The sequence below is a fragment of the Lactuca serriola genome, chromosome 8 (genome assembly GCF_051521515.1).
Source record: "Lactuca serriola cultivar US96UC23 chromosome 8, Lser_US96UC23_V15, whole genome shotgun sequence".
In the NCBI taxonomy this organism is placed as follows: Eukaryota; Viridiplantae; Streptophyta; class Magnoliopsida; order Asterales; family Asteraceae; genus Lactuca; species Lactuca serriola.
In genome coordinates this window covers 68,125,027-68,147,519 of record NC_136415.1, presented here as the reverse complement: position 1 = coordinate 68,147,519, position 22,493 = coordinate 68,125,027, and positions in this window count along the sequence as shown.

Genomic DNA, 22,493 nt, shown 5'->3' with positions numbered 1-22,493 from the left:
CTTGTAAGTTTCATTGTTCTAGAAATAGTGAGTAGTAATCCTCTAAACTATACCTATTATAGTTTACTAGTATAGTTGTTTGAATGACTGCTCATGTTTGTACAGCTTTGCTACCTAAAGGTATTGAACTGATTGGAAGAACTTTTATATCTACATACATATATATAATATATAACTAAGATTTAAACGACACTCGGACAAACAACTGATACCCTAAGTCTACAACCAAAAAGGAACAGGAAATAAAGCGAGTTATCAGTCCTAAGCCCTTTCAACCTTATTTATATAACTATATCTATATAGACATGGTTTTGACAATATATACGTTTAAAAGAGTTTTGTAAAATGATAAAAACTTTATCATATAAAAGAGTTTTAACCATTTGAATGGTTATTGATGACTTGATGTCAGTTTATAAAATGATTTGAAACAGTTTGTTTGATAACACAGTTTTGAAGTATAAGAAATCCTCTTGTTTGATAGTTATAAATCACATGTGATTGATACTATAACTATATTGTTTTCTACTTGTATCCCCCATAAAAGCATTTACAATCATTTAAAAGATAATATTAGGGGTATGAACTCACCTGCAGTGAGTGATTCGAATGTAAGATCGATATAGGATGCTAAGTATGCCAAGTGATGTCTTGAGCACAAACAAATCCTATTAAGCATATAATGACACATATATGTATATAATTAGTGTATATAACAACTAATCATGTAAGAGAACAACCTTAGGTGCTAGGAAACACTTGGAATGAAGTGTTACAATCACATATGATTGTATGAAAGGGTGTTCATGGCCACACAATGATGTATTCACGACCAAGGAGTGTTAACGGCCACACATGAAGTGTTTACGACCAAGGAGTTTATGACCATGGCTTGAAGGGTTCACGACCAATATGATCTTATGAAGGGTTTATGGCTATAAACTCTTGAAGATCAAGCATAAAGTGGTTGATTCTTGGTTGGAATTCAATAGCTTCTAATGGATAACAACTATATGGAAAGGATACTTACGTTTTGGAAGCTCATAAGGTGATTATGACCCAAAGAGCTAGTGTGTGTTCTTGGTGATTTGAAGATCTAAACCCAAAAAAGATGAATTCATGGATGAAATCACAGGGTTTCACTTGAATAAGAAGGATATCAAGAAAGAATGGAAGAATCACTTACAACTTTGAAGATAAATGGAAGTGTTCTTGATGATACTTGAGAGAGAAATGAGTTTTCAGCCTTGAAGATGTGAGAAATGAGGAATAAATGAAGGAACTCTATACAAGTAGGAAGGGGTTTACGAACAAGCTTAGGTTTACGGCCGTAAACCCACTTTGGGCCGTAAACACCCGTTGAGGGATGATCTTGGGCTCAATTTGAAACTCATAAATTCCTTACTCACAATACATAGCATTAAGTCCTATGTGCACAAGGATTAAAAACTTCTAGAATAACCCTTAGCAAGGGTAAAAGGTAACATAAACTAGTCTGACCTCTGATTGAATTGAATGGCTTTACAAGATATAAATTTATGGTTGTCATAATTATCATTAATAGTTCCTAGCACTTTTAACAACTATATTCTTCTTTCTTTTTCTCACTTGTGTAGAATTAGTTAACACAAGACCCATTCTCAACGGAGAACCACTTCAGCCAAGCTTAAGACCCAAAAATACCGAGTCAAACAACGTGCAATATTTGTTCAAGGAGGATCCCGAAAATATCAGACTTCTTGTTACTTAGTCTAGACAATAAATAGAACTTCTAAAACACATACGAGACATACAATTAGCTCTACTATTTCACTTGTAATCGTATTATCTTCACTATCACTGTAAAAAACCTACTTAGAAATTAATAAACACAAGGAAGGTGATCATTCTCACCTCCCAAGGTTTTATGTCGTAGATCCTAACAGGGATCAAGGGCTTTCCTTGTAAACTCGCTTGTGTCATTTATACTTCATTAGCATATACATTTTGATCACATCACCACAACTTCTCATATAATTTGGTTGAATATTAGTTGATCAATTTTTGACAAAAACAATTTGGTGCCCACCATGGGGCCGTGGTGTTCACAATCATTCACAAATCATGTCTATCCAACCAGTCTTATCCTCTGCCTCCATCCCGCCTATTTCCTAGAAAAACCTTCCACCACCGCTAGGCGGAGCTCCCAAGAAGAATTCAGAGGCACCAAAGAAAAACACCTCTCCAATTTTTGCATTAGGTGTCTAAGCCCATAACTATTTTGGTATGTACTTAACCCGATTATGAGCATGGTCCTTTTGGGTTGCCTTCACTCATGCAAATTGATAGGATGACAAGAGGACAAAGAGAGTAGAATTTCTTATATGATTAATAAATTCATACTCAAAATGGTTTTATTAATATATTAAAAGATTAATATATTATTTTGGAAATCATATTATTTAATTAGTGTTGATCAGAAATTAATTTGGTGATGAAAAGAGACTAATTAAATAAAGGGGACTGACATTGCAATTATCTGATAGTTGCTAGTTGGGCTATGGATTCCTAATCGCAAGGATTGGACGAAATCTATGGAAAGCCATTAAGATTTCGTCCAAGGGACTTATAGAAAGGGCTCCATGTATTGCTTAAGGCCTAAGCAAGGAAGTTAGGGTTTCCACCTTAAAACCCTAATAGCCTCAACTATAAATAGACCCCTTAACATGTAGAAATCGGCTCTATGTGTCTTCTTTGAGTTGTCCTAGCCGATTTCACCTCTCTCCTAATTCATCTTCTTGCATTGAGTGTTTGTGACTCCATTAGAGGTGCAAAACTTGGGGTACTAGGCTTTCAGAAGTCAAGATCAAGAAGGATTAAACATGTTATTACTACATAAAAAGAGTGGTAAGATCTAAACCCTAATCATATCTGATATTCGGATTTGGTATGCTATTTTTAGGGTTTATTACTTTAATATTCAATGTTGTATGTTCAAATTTAGAAAAACCTAGATAAAAGCAATTAGGGTTGCATGTACACCATAGGAATGATGTTATGCTCATAATCCATCAGTGGTATCAGAGCCTAGGTCATTTTTCTAGTTGAATAGATGCAAAAGTGAACTGCCAAAGGATCAAAATGTCAAAATTTGTTGTCTGACAGGTCCGACTCGGCAAGTCCAGCAGTGGACTCGACGAGTTGCATGAACTCGGCGATTCCAGGGTGCTGTTGCCGGGATTTTCGATTTTTTGAGTAGATTTTGATGAGGATAATTACCAAAAATCGTTTTTCTTGCCTAAAATCATTTTTTCATGTTTGGTATGGTTATCCTTATCAAAAGTAATGGATTTGGTTAAATATGGATAATATATGATTATTATGATTCAAATATTTGACCTAGTAAGTTTGTAAAGTTTCAATTTACACCCTTTAGGTTTTATAGTTTAATTTTGAACTTAAAAGTTTTAGTTTTTGAAATTTAAATAGTTAAACTCTAATATTTTGAAAGGTTTCAAAATTTGGCCTCAAGTTTTGGAATTTAAAATTTAATTAAACGAAATTAATTTTGAAATATTAAATTCTAAAACCCTAGTATTTTGAAAAGTTCAAATTACACCCTTATGATTTTATTAAGTTAATTAAGTGTTTAATTAAAAGAGATAATTAATAAATCCATATGGTTTATGTTTAATCAAATTAGAAGTCTAATTAATTAATAGATTAAACCACCTAGTATTTTAAAAGTATAAAATACACCCTTATAATGTATAGAATTAATAGTTTTATATATGTATATATATGTATATATACATATATATATATATATATATATATATATATATATATATATATATGTGTGTGTGTGTGTGTGTGTGTGTGTGTGTAAGTAAATGTCAGTCTTACCATTAGTAGGCCTCATTCACGAAGCTGGTCTATAAGGGGTGTTTAAGGAAGCGGACTATAAAATGATCGTCATTGGGTATCCACTCTTACCCACCGCACTCTTCACTAGTGGAGGGTCGTTAGCCGAACGGGTAGGATAAGACACAACCTTCCATTATAAGTATAATGAAGTAGGAAGTAAGTAAACACTTTTATAAATTTGCAAATCTTGGTTAGTTTAAGAAAAATGCGGAGTTGGTTCTAATTCATGAAATTTCACTTTACACCTTGTTGGCCGTTAGTGGAGCGTGTGTGGTTAACCGACACACTAATATGGGACCAATGAAGGATGGAAATGCGGAGCTCTTAGATTATCATAGATCAATGGAGCATGTGTGGTTAACCGACACATTGATTAAGTGATAGACATCTTCGAGAGTACCAAGCTAATTTGCATGGTTATCCACACCTTGCTAGTGATCCTCGGTATCCAAGTCACAAACTTGAAGGCCATATTCAAGATTAAACATGCCATTGAAAAGTTTAATGAATCTCAAAATATCTAGGAGTTTCAATTCATTTAAAACCTAATTTTTCCATTTCGTTTTTCATGGTGGAAATTGGTAAATCGTCATTTACCTTGAAATATTCTGTAGTTGGTTTATGGCATCCCTCTTCCGAATTGTAGAATATTGTGTTGGATCCTAGCCTTAATATTTCATTTGGGTGTTATATCAAGGATTGAATCAAGTAACTTGAATTTCTCCTGTTTTATAGATGTCAAAATCTAACAACTATAGTCTTCCCGAATCATTTGGAAAAAACTTTCCACATGAAGATGATGTTCCACAATTGGATTGTGGAAATGGAAATCATGCTTCACTTCCTCCATCTCCTCCAATAATTTTGACAACCCGAACCTTTTTCTGTTACATTTAGCTAACTACCATTAATAAAATTTGAATTTTATTGAGTCCTGCAAAATTCCTTTGGTTTGGAAAATCATTTAGTTATATAATTAAACTTTATATATGATTCGGGACCAAAACGACGCGAAATTTCGAGTTTTCATTCGAAAAATACAACAATTCACGGCCTAACTGGAGTTCACGGCCGTAAACCCAATTACGACCATAAACCCATTTACGACCGTAAACCCATTTACGACCGTAAACCCGTTTACGGTCAGTGCCAGGTGGCCCCCACCACCGACCATACCCCAACCTATATATACGGGACCCCCCACCTTTATTTGAACTTTTTTGGCCAAAACTCTCTCCTTCTCTCTCTAAAGTCCCAACTGTAAACACCAAAAATACCCTCTTTCTTCCGAAAAACATCAAGAAACACATTTGGTGGTTGTTTTGGAACATCTGAAACACGTTTTGCATCGAATCCAACATACTTGTTCTTGAGTTTACGGCCGTACACACTTCAAACCTTCAAAGTCCATAAACCCTTCAAGAGGCTATTCACGGCCGTAAACAGTTCCAAGGCGCAAACCCCCTTCACGGCCGCAAACCCTCCCTAAGTGGTGAATTAGACTGAAAGCCCGTTTTCCTCGGCACAATCAAGTCCCGGTAACATTCCTTAAACGAAAGCAAGTGTTTTCTAACACTTTATCTAACGAAATCGCTAATTCAGACACATATATGTATTTAATTTTATTAGGATTCCGTTAAGTGCCACATGCAACAACTCGAGGGTTTTCATTTCCAGTTCGTTGATTCGACGCTTGCACCCAACTAACAGTGAGTTCATACCCCTATGGTTTTATTATTATTATTTTTTTATTTTTTCAGGGGGGAATACAAGCCAAACACAAATGATTTTTTTTGTGAACTTATACAAAAGGATTTCAACAGGTTTAAAACTTATATAATTGATACAACCACAAGATTTCCAAGTTTTATAAAATATTTAGATATTTTATCCCTTTTGTAACATGCTGAGCATAAGGGACGTTTTCAACATACATTCATAATTGCATATTTTTCAGATCAATACATGAACCAATTACACAACATACATGCAAACTTTAATAGGTATAACTTGGGATTTCAATACACGAGTTTACAAATTCAGAGTCACACATTTACAAACATATAAACTATGACTAACTTAGTTTATGTTACATGATATACTTTGCTACTTTCTGAATTGGAGAGTACTATATTAAATAATTATTTAAGTATAATTATTGTTACACTACAAGTATACAACAGATTCAAGTACAAGAGAACAATACAGAGCTACACGTAAACTAGTTAATACAGGATTGTGAGACCACTCTTCAATTGTACCCTTCAGGGTCCAGGTTAAATCCTATCATAGTATAACCAGAGTCTCCTGGAGGGAGAGCATGAGATTTGTGAATAGATCTATTTAGGATTGACAATCCCACACCTGAACTGCTAGCTACAGTTAGGCAGGCATGCCTGGGGTGACAAATATCATAGACGCCTGAAGAACGTCGTAGAGGTAACTAGGTCATATTAAGCATGGTTATACGACTCACAATAGTATAAAATAACCTTATTGTTTACGAGATTCCTTTCTTCTTTCGTTTTATTTTCATTAATAAAACTAGTTCATAATACAGCTGGAGGATTCCAGGGATTTCAACTCATAGTTTTATTTTAAGTAATGAAACTACTATCTATACTGGTGTAACCACGGTTTTGAAACAGGTCATTCTATAAATTACTGGTGATAGCCAGGGTTTTCATACAAAAAGATTTTTCATTCAACACAACGTTATACAATAACACTGGTGGTACTTAGATATACAAGCTAACACATTACACACTACTACAGAACATAGTATCGAACGTATATGTTAGAAAATATTGGATTTTCTTGGTAAACATACAAACATTTTACAGATTCAACGACATGATTTTTCATTACAAAAACATGCTTATGAACTCACCAGCTTTATGCTGATACTCCTTTTCAAAATCGCTTATATTCTCAGGAAATCAGTAGACAGGTACCTCGGCAGACTTTTGAGAAGGCAGAGCGTATAGAGTCTTGTCTTTCTTTTTGCTACTTTTGATGTATATAAATATGAAGCAAACAGATGTAAACACCTTTTTATATATTCAATGTAATGGCTGTGTTTACTTTGATTACTATGATGCAATTGTTGTGATACTACATATGACATCATCCACCCTCGAACGTTTCCGCCGTTCCGGTTTGGGGGTGTGACAATAATTCTCCCTGACCCATGTGTTCGAAGACTTGAAAAGCTCAAGGTCACTCAAGCCCTATTGGTAAAAAAACTCGAAGATGGAAAGTATGTATGTGCTCATGTATTAGACATGAAGTTGCATATTGACAATTTGGGAATGTTGGGTGGTGATGTCTCAAGGAAGCTGGCTGTTGACCTGGTTCTTTAATCACTTCTCGACTCATAAAGCGAGTTCATAAAAGATTACTATATGATTGACCACGATGTGACCCTCATTGATTTGACCTGTTTGCTAATTGCTGCTGAATCAACAATGATTTAGAGCACTGGTAAAGCAAATTTTACCGGTAAGTCAACTTCCTAAACTTCCATGGATATTGACAATATCAACATTGGAAGTCCAGAAAAGTCTTCTCTTCCCAAATGGAAAGGGATTGGCCAAGGTCAAACCGTTTGACCAGATGGTAAAGAGAAAGGCTGAATCTGAGATTGTCCCATGTGCTGTTCCTAAAGAGTCCGTTTGTTTCTACTACCAAGAGAAGGGGCATTAGATGCGAAGCTGCTGTTTCTACCTGAAGGATCGCAAAGATGGGAAAGTCAAGATGTATGACTCTGCTTCAGGTAAGATTCATTATCTAACTCTATTAAGTTCCTATTCGTAGATTCTTAATACATGATGTGATAAGATTACATTTTGATGTTTTATAGGATCGAAGAAAAGAAAGGAAGCTTAAAGGAAGAGTGAGCTGAGTTTGATCACGAAGAAATGGATTTCGATCGCATGATTCGAAGATCAGATTTTTGAGTTGCTGTTTAAGAGTTAGGATAGATTGCTTAGAAATGTTTAGTAACATAGTTTTCATTTGTAATTGCGTTGTAAGGACATGTTTTTCCGCATTTTTATAAATAAAAGGAATTTTGATTTTTGTCTTATTTATATTTCCTTGCAATGACATTTGTGAAAATTGATGTTTGTCTGTTTCTATTGATAGCAATATTGAAAAGGATGTGATTCTTAGTTATGTTATTTGTGGTAGTGTCAGAAATTTACCAAATAAGGAATGATTCTTATCACCCAAGTTTCACTTGGACATAAATTTGGAATCATGCAACTGGTATTGTATGATGAGTGAGAACCTTCATATTTGGAAAATTAAGACTAATTCCTTGACAATGAGTCAAGTGAAGGACTAGGACATCTAGTACACATTGTTGTGTATTGGTTAGGACCACCACAAATAACAATAAAGGCTATTCGTTAGTTTTTACTAAAGGCTTAGTAAATATGGTTATGCTTACAAGATTAAGTGTAACTCTAAATCATTGAAAAGTTTCAATGTATGGCAGAACGAATAAGGAAGAATCAATTAGGCAGAAAGATAAAAGTTTCACCAATCTAAAAATAAGGGAGAGTACTTAATTATTGTGTTTTATGATTAACTTAATGATTGTGAAACCGTGTCATAATTGATCCTCTAAGGAAACCTTAGTGCACTAGTATGGATATGAAGAAGAATAAGAAATTCTTGAAATGGTTAAACCAAATGGTGAATCATACTTCATTCCAAAATCAAGTCTTAGAGTCATACTCCAAGATTGTGACTTGAGTGACACATCTTAAGAAGGTTTATAACACTCATCAAATGTGGAGTAGAAAAGTTTCTTACTCTTGCACGTTTGAAATTAGTAAGTTGTGATGTCTTGGATAAGACAAAGACCAACTAGGACTGATTGTGTGAAGTGTTTGTCTTGATAAGAACTTGCACTAACTCTTGAATATTGTTTGTCAAGGAATGTTTGTTGAGAAGAGATTCTTATATGCCAAGAGGTCAGTGGGAGTCTTATTGATCTTGAAAGGTTTCAAGATCTAATCAAGAGTAAACCTATTGTTAATCACTAGCACACAACTTGGGGTTTATAACCTATCGTGTTGACACATTCTTTTTTCTGTGCCTATTCCATTTGAGTTGACTATACATGTGAGCTCTACAGGTTCTTAAATGATTAACAAACATGTGTTTCTCTGTCTACAGCCGAAGCAGAGTACATTGCAGCCGCCTCATGCACATCTCAAGTAATTTGGATCCAAAGCCAACTCCGGGATTATGGACTCAATATGAAAAGGATCAAACTATATTGCGACTCAGAAAGTGCAATTAGTATTTGTCATAACCCAGTGCAACATTCCAAGACGAAGCATATAGCGCTGAGGTATCACTTTATTAAGGATCATGTGGAAGAAGGAAACGTAGAAATTCACTTTGTTCGAACCAATGATCAACTGGCCGACATCTTCACCAAAGCCCTTCCTGAAGCAAGTTTCAATAAAATCCTACAAGGCCTAGGTATGATGGAATCGGAGTCAGTACCAAAAATACCTTCTCAAAACTAAAAGTTGGAAGCGAAATGAACCGAACACTTGGTCTATTTCGGGCTCGGTTCACATGGGAACCGAAATGAACCGAACACTCGGTCTATTTCGGGTTCGGTCCCACTGCACTTATTTTCGCTTATCTCAAAAAGGTGATTTCTTTGGTTGTATACTTTTGTACAATTGTTTTCCAAAAATTCCAAAAATTAAAAAAAAACCGAAATGAACCGAGCGTTCGGTCTATTTCGGGTTCGGTTCCAAATTTTTTTTTATTGTTTTTTGGTTTGTTTTGTTTTTCTCTTTACAAAAATATCAAAAGTTCCAAAAAATATTTTCCTTTTCTTTTTGTTTCTCTTTTGTTTATATTAACAGTTTATGGATTATCGATGGGGCAGGTATCATTCTCACATTTTTTTTACTAGTTAAGTGTCCCTAGAAGCATGCTGCTGCATGTTGTCCAAAGCCTCAACTGATTCTGAATAAAGCCTTACTGACTTGGTATATACAAACCTTGTCTTCCCAATTAGGCTGCTACATTTATTCTAATCGTGAGCTACCTTACTCTTTCCTCATATGAGTTAGGAGTTTTCTGCTTTGTCACTAGAATTTTAGCAGAGGTACTTTCGTTTTCTTACACCATCTCAAACATTTTTTCTCCATCATATTCGCTTCATATATGTAACCCTTGAGACTCTCAGCAATTACCACTGAGGTTTATGGTTACACAATCTTTGTGTTTGTGATCTTAGCTTCGTGTCACTACGTGGTAACTGAAACCCAAAAGTCAATACCCACTATGCATTGACGTTGAACAATTAAATTTGCTCTATCTTTCACTTATGAATTAACGAACCCACCCAAGTGGATGTACCATGAATTCTCTAATTTGCTTTTTGTGTGATTCTTATGAAATTGTTACAGACCATAACATTTCTACCCTTAGAATCCAGTCTTAAATTTTCTTGAGATTTCACACCAAGTATTTCCAGCATGTCATTTAAATATTATCCAAACCTACTTGTTCAACAGACCACATTGGTCTCACAAGTACTTCATTCGGTTTCTATCTTATGTCAAGATCAGGAACTTCGAACTGAAACGAAAGCCAACCTTATCAACCTCATTAAAAGATGCCTTTCAACACTTCTTCACAAGTGTTTGATCGTAATTCAACGGGAAACCACACAAACACTTTAAAGTCTCTCTTGACTTTGAAGGAAGAGATTCGTGCCCGGGATCCACAGTTTCGTGTCTCTTTTGACATCACAAATTCCCACATATATGTTGCTTTATTTCTTTATCTTTGACACTCTATGCACGGAAATCTTTTTGATTTTCCAAAAATCTGATCTCGTTCATTACAAGCTATTTTTATGGCTGTGGGTTTTAATGCTATATTCTCAACGGGATGTTATGGTTAATACTACACGTGTTCGCTTTTATTTAGTGCATACAACTCTTTTAAGGATAAAGATGATGACTCAGCCGAGAGACTAATCGTTTAAGCATTCAAAACGACGTTTGATGGGATGGCGTGCAAAACGGAAGAGTTTTTCTCTTTCATGCGTAATCATAGGGGTTGCTAACTGTCAGGCGTCAATCAACTTAGGAAACACTTCGTTTTTCAAGAAGATTTGGGGGTAGATTTTTCTCTCTCCTCTACACACGGTATAAAGGGTAAACCCTAAGTTCTTTTACCTCTTTATTGCACTCAAAATTCAGAGAGCCAGCGAAGATTATTTTCTCCTACTGTTCATCTTCTTCTTCAAAGCACTCATCAATGGCGGAATCATCCTCTGTTCACGAAACCTCCCACATTCTCCTAATCAGACCTCAACAAAGCCTGATCATTGATCTCACCCCACATTCCTATGACGCCTTCATCTTCCCTATTATGGAGTGTCTTATACACTCTCCACTAGCTCTAGCACTGACCAAGGTTGAAATCGTTCCTATGGAATGTTTATCCCACATTTTTTCTACTGCTCACTATGACAAGTCTGTCGATCGCATTTTTTTCGACATTCTTGATACCAAAACCTCCATCTCCAAACAGCGGTTCTGCTCGCTCCTAGGGTTCGAACCTGATGAGTAGAGGGTTAACCCTGAGTCTATTCCTGTGGGACAGTTGCTCTCCATGTTTTATAACATGGGTTACATTGAGATTCTTACCACTGTTACAAAGTTCAAGAAATCCTGTCTGCCTCCTCAGTGGAATGGTTTCTTCACGGTGCTGTTCAAAGGTTTATCAGAACGCAGTGCAGGTTCTGATGGGGCTAGCCGTTTGTTTATGACGATTCTCTACGGGTTGTATCATGGCGTTAGTCTCGACTATGGCTCTGTTTTGTGGCAGCACTTGATTCAAAGCCTTGCTTCTACTTCTCGCCATTCTGAAATTTCTGATGCCAGATTCTGGACGCTGGTTACCAAATGGGCAATGGACAAGTATCATGTCCCTGTTGTAGCTAATTCTCCACTCTCCTCGATTGTTGTTTTCCACACAACGAAGATCATCGTAACTGATCCTTCCAAGTTTCAGTTTGTTGGCTCAATTCCTGAGTCTATGTATGCGTGTGTATCAAGGGATAGTCGTATCATCAAGACCTACAAGGAGTTTCGTCGCTCATGCTCCAGAGAGCTCACTCCAGAGATGATTCAATCTATCCATGACGCTGAAAAACCTGCTCCTAGGGGTAAGAAACAGAAAAGGGGAAAGACAAGAAGGTAGTCAAAGGAGTGAAAGGTCCTTCTCCAAAGAAGCGAAAACCTACGAAGGCAGCCCAATCATCTCCACTGAAGAAGAGGAAAACCCAGCCCAGGCGGAAACTCATTCTTGCCTCTTCCTCCAGTGAATTAGAGGATGAGGATTCAGACTCTGCGGAGTCGCTTCGAGGTGACACTCCTCCCCGTTCGCCTTCACCTGAGGTACCTGTTTCAACTAAACCAGTCTCTCTACCCCCAATCTCTATCTCTATTTCCATTCCCCCATAACCTCCACTACTCATATTCCACCCACCTCCATTCCTGTACCACCTCCTATTTTCTCAGAAGCTACGAGAACAACCACCACTGGAGTTCGAACCAATGTATCTGATACGGGGGCTAATACTTCAGCACCCAAACACACACGTGCTACCCAACATACTTCCACACCCGAACCTACTACCACATCCGCACCTCCACCTTCGCCTTCCAATCTCTCAGCAGACAACGAGACTTTTCTTGGAGGAGAAGACATGACTTTTGAATCTGTCTACTATAGTCCATACCAGGTTCAAAGCGATGATGACGATGCTGCTCCTGTCACTAAAAAGCATCTCAAGGAACTTCATGAGAAAATCGATAGTCTCATCGCTTCCTCCTCCTCTTCTCGGTCCAATACTAGTTGATTCGTTCACCAAGGCACATGAACCCTCAATCAACTCCGCCAGTGCTGCTATCGACGCATCTACAAAGGCCTGTGTTGCTGCGACCGAAAAAGTCGAAAAATTATTTCTTGATGCTAACAGTCTTTTACAGTCTTTACAGGGGGGCACTGAATCCAATGCAGCGAAGGTCGATTCCGTTGTCGAGAAGCTAGTCACTTCATTCGCATCCGAACTGCAATCCTTTTCCAGTCTTCGTCAGTCTCTTGACGCTGACAACAAAACTTTCCAGACGACTGTTGAGGAGGGCTTGACAAAGCTCCAAGAAGATCTTGCTTCGGAGAACTCTGTCATGGATGCGCTTGCTCGCAAAACCACTGCTCTAAAGGTTAGGAGTCTTTAGCTTTCCCAATCAGAAAAGGAAGTTGCGTCTCTCCGATCTGAGCGAGCGGTAATTTCCACGTGTGTTTCGGATGTCCACTCTGCCCTCTCCAACATTATTGAAGCACATGATCCAATCCTGAATTACTCCGTGAGGCGAACTCTAGCAGAGAAGCTTGCTCCCGTCCTTGACTTGCTCAGCAAAATTGAAGGCCTTCCTGAATTCGTGGCCCATCCAAAACAAGGGGGAGAAGGGGTGTCAATGGTTGACAATCAATCTCAACCGCCTCATACTTCTACATCAGCTTCAACTAAAGAAACCGAACCTCCAACAACTGATCAGACTTCAGGTTCGGGTGCTACAGATAAAGGGAAAAATCCTATGGTTGACAGTGATGGTGATGATGACAAAGAGACCGTTGCTGATCTCTTGAAGAAACAAGCCAGGGAAAAGGATTCATATATGAGTGCTCGCGTTGCCAGAGAGGCAGAGGCAAACGAAAGAAAAATGAAGGAGGCTGATGATCTCCTTGAGAGTCGAAAAACTCTATTCCCTCCATGGACTCTCGAGAAGCTTATCAAAGAAGCTATTGATACTCCCAGCATCCTATGGCTCGAACCGGTGATTTCCTTGGACATGGTCAATTCTGTTGACTCTTAGTTTGACATGCCCTTGACCCGAAAGGCCCTCATATTTCATGCTTTCTCTCATGTTGCTGATGTCCCTCATCCTCACCCGAAGGTTATAGGGAGCTTGTTGAATTCTATCTGAGGTCTGCTCAGCCTCAGTATCAAACATGGAGTGCGCAGAAGATCATAAACGTTCAGGTCCTCAAATCCTTTCGGGAGGGTAACTTCACAAAGGTTCGTTTCAAAGTTCTGAGGGGGTCTGCTAAAACAGAACATGCTATTTCTCTTGCCGATCTTCCTAACCTGAATCCACATGATTGGATCATTCTACACAACATCCTCCTCACCAACGAAGCTGAATATGGGCCAATCATAGATCACTTCAAAAGGATGTTGGTTTGCTACATCATGGAGGTCGCCAAGATGGATCAGGAGATCGCAAGTATTTTCAAGAAAAAGCCTACCATCTCTCCTGTTGGTTCTGCAAGTGATTTAAATATAATGCAGATGGGAAGGATAGACCCAAAGCGGAACTCAGTCATGTTCACAAGGAACGAAGGCCAAAAATGCCTGTTCGCCTTGGCAGATAAGCATCTATATACCATTGCGTGCTTGGAACATGTTCTGGGGATCATCAATCGATGCAAGCAAAACTTTATAGATGGAAAGAAGTATTTTGATGACATGATCCTGTGGTGCATTCGTTTCAGACAGACCATCCTTGCTATCATTCCTCCTTTGTTCGACACCACAAAGAAAGTTCTTGCAGCTAGACCCAGCAAGCCGAAATAGAGTCTCGCTCCAATTGACGCAAAGGGGGAGATTGTAGGGTCCGTTATGTGTTGCGTCTTGGGCTTGTTCTTTAGTCCAAATTCGTATCCGGATTAGGCCTGTCCATCCGTGATTTAATATTCTAGGGTTTAGTATTTATAGATGCTTGCATGCATCTTAGTACGTAAGATTTGGAGTCAATCGTTCATAGCATATACTTTTATTTTTGATTGTAACCCTAAACAGCCTTTACAACGGAAGTTCTTAGTCGAGCTCTGCTGAGGCGTAAATCTATTGAATCATTCAGCATATTTTGATTCATTCCACAATTTGATCTTTCTGTTATTATTTCTGTGATTAACCTGTTTGAAGATCTAAACGATCAAAGAGTTCTTCAACTCTTCAAGACTGACGGGGATAATTTCCGCTCTCAGTCGGGTTGGGTCTTTACCCTAAACGGAGGGGCAATTACTTGGAAAAGTTCCAACCAAGATACAGTGGTAGATTCCACTTGTGAATCAGAGTATATAGCAGCAAGCGGGGCAGCAAAGGAGGCTATATGGCTAAAGAACTTCATCGGAGACCTTGGAGTTGTACCAGCTATGAAAGAGCCAATGGGGATTTTCTGTGACAGCAATAGTGCGGTTGCCTTAGCCAAGGAACCAAGAGATCATGGGAGATCCAGACACATTGACAAAAAATATCACTTCATCAGACATCGAATAGAAGAAGGAGTCCTCGTGGCAAAGAGGGTATCATCGGATGAGAACCCAGCAGATCCCCTCATGAAGGGACTGCCTCGGGTTAAGCATCTCCAGCATGCTCGGAGCATAGGCCTGAAGGATGATATTAGTTTTAGTAGCTAGATAATCTTGAAATTTGTAATATGTAATTGACATTTGATGATAAATATAAGCTGTTATTTATTAGTAAAATGTTGCTATCTCTTGTCAATCGTTTACTATTATTTCTTTTTGCATGTTTTAACTTCCAGAATAATTATGTTATCGTTTATATCATATTATTCAACCTCTCCACATTCGGTCATATGTTGGAAGTAGATATGAATCAAGACTATCATGGGTTGGCTTGTAGAGGTCTAAGATGTTAGACAAAGAGGGGCTACAACACTCATGAGTGCTCATAAGTTCTGAGTATTGGATTCAACCCACGCTCACTGGTATCACTTCATGGAATTTATCTCCAGTGACCGTGAGACGGTAATATCATATAAGTCTTCAAACCTAGAGATATGAGTTGTTGCCTATGAGTTGGTTATGCATTGATTGCACGAAAATTCATTGGTAACTCGATGTTATAAACCGTGCCTTTGTGTGTAATTCAACAAGTAGTAGAGCAAACATATGAGTCGAGGCTTATATGCCCTTCCAGGATTAGAAGCGATATATGGGCCCCTCGATGATTTTGTTTTGACCTATGTACCGGGACCGGTCAGAACTAAATTGATGTGTTCAATTAAGTTCAATGTCAAACAAATCAGAAATCGGGAAACAAATGTTGGACAATAAGCAAGACCATGTTCCATGTATTAGTCCGGATGATATCTAGAACAGAGGATTATATGATCACTTATCTAAAACGGCGCTTCATAGTTCAACAGATTTTAAAGAGCTACGATTGCTGATCGGTTCCTGAAGTCATACTTGCAACTATAGTTATTAGACTTATCCAAGTGGGAGACTGTTGGATATAGTGTCTAAGTCCATAACTATATTTGGTATGTACTTGACCCGACCCGACATGGTCCATTTGGGTTGTACTTCACCGAAAAAATTTATGGATAATCTTTTGAGAATAGTATAAGTTATGATTTATTAATATATTATAAGTTCTAATATATTAATATAAAATCATATTATTTAATTAGTGTTGATCTATAATTAATCTAAAATTATTTTAGAGATCAAAAGTATGACTAATTAAATATGGGCTCTTGAATTTATATAGTATGGGCTATTGCTTATTTGGAATGGGCTAGGCTTGCGTGGAAAGTCCATGGATACTCCATGGAGCTTTAACCCATGGATCTCATGGAAATGAAAAAGACATGGGTATTAGGTTTACATGGATGTAACCCTAATCCACCACACTATATAAAGGAGGCTTTGGTTCTTGAAATCACACTAGTTGATGTGTGTAAACTAAGAGGGCCGATTTCAAGAAGGTTGTGACTATTCTCTCATGTTTCAAAGTTTGTGGTGATTTGTGACTTCCATTTGAGGCATCTAGACTATTGGTGCTAGGCTCTCAAACTCCAAGCAATCAATTACAACTACAAGGTAAGTAATTCTACTAGCTTTATTTGATTCAAGTACCCCATGCCATTCTAGTTGTAACAATTGGTAAAAATAGGAACGATCGTACGATGCTATGTTTTGATTATTAAGCAATATGAGTATTTTATTAAGAATGGTTGAAGGAATTTAACCTCTTTTATTTAAACAAGTTATTGTGAAATATAAAACAAGTAACTATTGATAAATTTCGTTATGATGTATGACTACGAACCATCACCGGTTTGTGAAATTAGCATATAACATCATTTAAACGCAACAAACTTAATTTTTGTATCAACATGTCTCTAGTTGATAAGTAAGTTAGGTTCTATGTAAAACGTGTGCTTAATAGATGTGAAGGATCTAAATTTGACAAATATACGAACCAAAGTGACAAACCTGTTTAACGATATGGTTAACCGGTTAAATGTTACGAAATTATAAATTGCTCAATAAATTTTATATTTAAATAAATTAAAATATAAAATGAATTATTATAAGGTATAATTAAAATGTATTTAAGTGTTTTTGAATAAAAAGAATAAAACATAAACATTAAAGTTCAAATACACAAAAACTACATTGTTATTTTATACTAAGTATACATGTATGTATTTGTATATATGTATTATTATCTAGTGAATGACTAGTTATGAGTCATGAATTAAAGTGATTTCATGTAAGTTTTATGATGTCTAAATCAATTAAGATAAGAGAATTGGTGGAGATAAGTGCCAACTTAACTAATAAGTGCTTAATCACTTAAGACATTTTACTAAGAATGCTTATTAATCCCTCTTCTAATTTTCGAGATTAAGACCTTCCCTCTACTTAACTAGAACTCCTAACTAACTAAATAACTAGTAGTTAGTTAGTTAACTAACTCTATCTCTAAACAACCACCCAAGCAAGTGGCTAGACAAGATCACATCACTTAAACTCACATCCCATCACAAGCTAGTCTAGGTTTTGTCCCCTTATCCTATTCCACTCTTTTCTCCTTCATAATCACGAAATTTTATCTTCATTTTACCCTCATTTGACCAGCAAATACTCCAGGGAATTACTCTCAACCTTCATCTCATTTTCAAGCACAAGAACTTCCTTCCAAAGCCATCAAAACCATGAACTAAAGGGCTGCTGTCCCTTTTGTGTTTCAGCCACCATTTCACCCATCTACACCTTCCTTTTGCTTGATATTTTTACCACTAAATACCCCTGGAAGTTACTTGTTATGATACTCAAAATTATTGATTCAAAACAGTGAGTAAACTATCCTTTTTCTTGCTCTTTTGCTGTGAAATTTCGTGACAGCAACATAGCCAAAAGAGTGCCTGTTTTGGAGCATCAAACCAACAACCAAAAGTTCATCTTCAACCTTCCATTCTTCAAGTATTCACATAAGGTGAGTTCATACCCCTACATTTTCATGTTTTCTTCAAGTTTTAAGGGGGGGGGGGGGGGAATACAAGTTAGAACACTAAACATAACTTAAATTTAAATGACAGCTTTCTACAGAAAAGTTGAGTCCTGTTCACGGACTGTTTTGACCATCCTAAACTTAATATATTTCAAAACTTTACAATATGCAAATAGTTCAAGTTTATACCTTTCTAAGGAATACTCGCACGCGTTCACACGATTTTTCTACAATTTATGGCGATTTTTATAAAACTGCCTGTCATTTCAGAAGTGATTTCGGACCAGTCTGTGAAGATGTTCATATTCACACTAGTTTGAGACCACTAAAAATCATAATAAAAATTTGGAACAAAGTAGACTCATTTTATAAAATCTCAGAGGTGACGGATTCAGCTTTTGACTTACGATGATTTTTCTATGAGTTTTCTAAAAACAGGGACAGTAAAGGGTAAAACTGTCAAAAGTGGTTTATAGATTTATTACCACCTTCTAATATTTTTGAGCAATGTTTATACATTGAGGAAGTTAAAACACAATCATTTAAATATGTTTAATTACGATTTTTACAAAAGTGATAAGTACAAAATGGTCTTTAGTATCAAACTTAAGGATTATTTCATGCAAAGTTTCTAATAAAAACGTAAGAATATGAACAACAATTACGAAACATCCCAAATCATCTTTTAAAATTTATACATATATATAACCATATACATATATATGTTTTGTTTACAAACTTGTCTTCTACATCAAAAATATACATATATATGTTTTGTTTACAAACTTGTCTTCTACATCAAAAATTACACTTTTCATAACAAGTGAACATTTTACTAGGGATTACTATGCAAACGAGACACATTTTTAGAAAACTATAATAGGTATAGTTTTACGAGAGCATTACAAACTTTTACATACTAGAAACACTATTTCAAGAAGTTTACTTTCATATACAAGAACAAACGAACATTTTTTTCACGTAAATCTGTTTTATACTAAGTTTTGTGAGACATCAACTTCACGTACGTTCGAGTACGCATTTCAAGTCCTATATTATATACCAGAATCCCTTGGAGGGGGAGCATGGTGTTTGTGTATAGATGTATACGGGCTTGACAACCCGCGCCCTGACTGTTAGCTACAGTCCACCATTTGGGGTGACAAACGTCAGAACATTCCAACGCCTGAAGAACGTTGTGTATAGGCATTTCTAGTCAATAGCATGGTTATAAAACTCACATGGAGTATTGAAAACACATTGACTTACGGGGTTTTTCAGACGTATTGGTAATTTTATACTTACATACATTTTTAGAAACAAACATTGGTCTTGAGAGAAGGCTACATTTATACTAGTAGAAAATATAGGATTTTCTAGAAGCAAATAAACAAGAACAAAACATTTCATTTCATAAAAACATTGTCATTTAATACTTATGAAACTCACCAGCTTAAATGCTGATCTACTCTTTCAAAACTACTTGTATGTCCCAGGGATTCAGTAATTACAGGTAACAAACAGCTTTTGAAGAAGGGACGTTGCGGTGCCAGTTTAAATTCATATTTTGGCAACATATTGTAATTGGTTTTGAACATGTACCTTTTAACAATGTAAACTTTCAATTATATATATGATGGTGGTATTGCTTTCTTTACTATGTATTCATTTGTTACGTTACCACATGAAGTCATCCGCCCCCGAACGTTTCCGCCGTTCCGGTTTGGGGTGTGACAGATTGGTATTAGAGACATTGTTTATAGTGAACTAAGTATATCGAACCACATAAGATATACAAACTATAAATGCTTAAGGGACTAATACTCTCTGACAAAACATTTTTCTTTTTACGCTTAAACAGCGTTACGCTTAACTTAAATTGATAGTTCATTTAAGTACAACTACATGCATACAACAAATTATTTTCATGATATCTAACTATACAACAAGTATTTAGACAAGTTGACACTACGATTAAGACTCTATATATGTAATCAGATTTTGGACAAATATAGCGTGATCAACTATATTTGCCCGAGATTGGACCAACGTATATCGAGGAATGATCATAGTAAGCAACAAGTCAAAACTTACCAAACCGTTACTAGAATCAAACACAAGAATTTAAAATACTATAGGAGTATTTTGCGTTACAATAGAACCACACACTTAGATTCTTCATATGCTTCTTACCCCTATTCTCGCATAGGCATATCAGCTAAACTTCATCTCCCCATAGACCCCTACTATCCTGCCACCGAAGCCAATAGATGGATCAACAAGGATCCATAAGAAGATTTCGAAGAGTACCAATAGATGATATACGAGGAAGAAGATTTACGAGAAGGGACCGGATGGAGAAAGAAGTCCGGGAGATACCATCAATAAACCTTACCCTATCAAGAGGAGTGTGAGAACCTCCACCTCTCATTTCAGGAAGCAACCCGCAATTAACTACCTAGCCACACATATAGACTGGAGAGGACAACCGATGATCCACAACCGACATAAACTCACTGCACCGTACTTCGGGCCATAGCATCCATAGACCGGAAAGCAGATCAAGAGAACAATACGGATCACCTACACTCCTTAGAAAAGGAGATAGTCGTTATAGCACAAAGAACCCTTACAGCTACAACCTAGACAGTCATCACAGAACTGAGAACAGAGGAGGCCACTCGCGAAATAAAATCATGCCGACACATGAAGGTAATCAGCATACTGGTGCAACACTAGTTCTATAAATAGACCCTACAACATTTCAAATTGCGGTAACAGCCGTCGTGACAGCAGTCATGGCACACCTCGACGCTAACAACACAAACAAAAGCGGGAACGGCGCCGAAAGTTCCAATCGTAATAACAACCAGGGACACCCCGAGTATGTTCCTGCAACGACGACCCAAATCAAGGATCTACCAAAAGACAACAAACAATGACATTCCATACCACCACCATCCCTACTACCTCAGTGCGAACAGGACCATATGTTGGAAACCTGCCAAAATGAACCAAGTGTAGCTTTCATCACAAAAGGAAAGTGTAGGGAAATGCACTGCAAGAACTGTAATGAAAAAGGGGAATACCACAAATTTCTGTAGGGTGCCGGCTCAACAGACCAACCAGAACACAAAAGCTGGGATGAGTCGGACTTGCTATAGATGTGGAGAAGTAGGGCATTTCATAAAGGAGTTCCCGGAGACTAAAAACAAATATGTTAGGAGCATCAGAAGTGTTTTAGCAACAGAGCGTGGGAAAGCAGTAATAGACCCCGCTGAGATTCCGGTACGTTCATTCCCGATAGCACATATGCATGGATACTATATAATAGCAACGCGGAGAGGAGTATTGTGAGTTGTATATTTAATCAATTTCTCAACCAAAAACCTCAAAAACTTAAACGAAATATTTACAGTAGAATTGGAATAATCAAAAGTACTAGAGACGTGTACATAGGGTGCACTCTAACACTAAATCAACCAATTCGTTCAAATCATCCTAAAACCGGTCACAATAAAAATTTACGACATTTTCATTTTGACAACGTATTAGTTAGTTTCCTCACCATACCGATATCATATATTACGAAAAGGCCATTCGCCTAAACCCATCGAGTAATAGAACCCTCGTTGTCTATGGCGACAAACCGGACACAATCCCCCGACTCACCTTTTACAACAAGACTCAGAAGTACTTACACAGGAGATACCACGCCATCCTAGCCCGTGTTGTGGATAAGAAACAAGAAGAGAAAAACATCATGGATGTTGAAAAGGCCCATAACCTTCTCGATATATTCCCAGAAAATCTCCTGGGAATACCATCCGTACGACAACCCGAGTTCAAAAATCAACCTAAGTGCAGTAGTTGTGGAAAAGGGTTGTTGTAAATGCCATCTCACCCAAGTTAATCACCCCACTCAAGTAGAGACTACGGACCCATACTAGTGAGTCTATGATTACTAAGTGTATATATTGGAGCCCTATATAATTAAGATTCTACGGACTTAAGGTTGGTAATTCCGCTTTAAATCCTTTTCCTTATTTGGATGTGGGCTTAGAATAGAATCACCGATTCGACTGTCTTTTCAATCTTAATTATATACGACTTATAAACACAAAGAGATGATAGATGAATCAGTTATGAGTCATACCATGAACTCCATGACAAGTTACCCAAGACAGTGGATGGACAT